Source organism: Tupaia chinensis, unplaced genomic scaffold (assembly GCF_000334495.1).
Source record: "Tupaia chinensis unplaced genomic scaffold, TupChi_1.0 Scaffold000356_1, whole genome shotgun sequence".
NCBI classification, from domain to species: domain Eukaryota; kingdom Metazoa; phylum Chordata; class Mammalia; order Scandentia; family Tupaiidae; genus Tupaia; species Tupaia belangeri.
Window position 1 is genome coordinate 14906 of NW_006159851.1, and position 410 is coordinate 15315.

The 410-nt window shown below is 55.6% G+C and overlaps 1 long non-coding RNA gene across 1 annotated transcript in view; it reads right to left on the reverse strand.

The window, feature by feature from the left end:
• Positions 1-410, reverse strand: part of LOC102501264 (uncharacterized) — a 7530-nt gene that overhangs the window by 6117 nt on the left and 1003 nt on the right. The gene's annotated exons all lie outside the window — the stretch shown is intronic.

The following is a 410-nucleotide window of genomic DNA, read 5'->3' on the forward strand; positions in this document are numbered from 1 at the left end:
ATATATATGTTTTTTATCCTATGTTTGACCCTCTGCCCTTTCCTCCTCTCCCATTACACTATCTCTGCTATATACAGTTGTCTTCCAGAGGAGTTATTGAAAATGTGATACATGTAAGTAAAGGGAGAGGGGCCACGAATTTAAAGTTTTTAACAATAGGGAACATAGATTCTATTCAAGGTTGGATTAAGGCCAGGCCTGCGCGGCGAGCGTGCGAATGTGCGCGGGACCCAGCGCCACCTTCCGTTCTCCGGCCCAGCCAGAGAAAGGAAGGACGGCGACCTGGGCTGGTCCGTGCTGGCGGCAAGCATCGGTGTCGAGTGCAGGACACACCCAGTGCCGGAGAGGCAGCGGGGGCCGGGTGGCCCAGGCCGCGGAATGCGGAGCAGAGCCCTGGTTGCCGCAGGCCG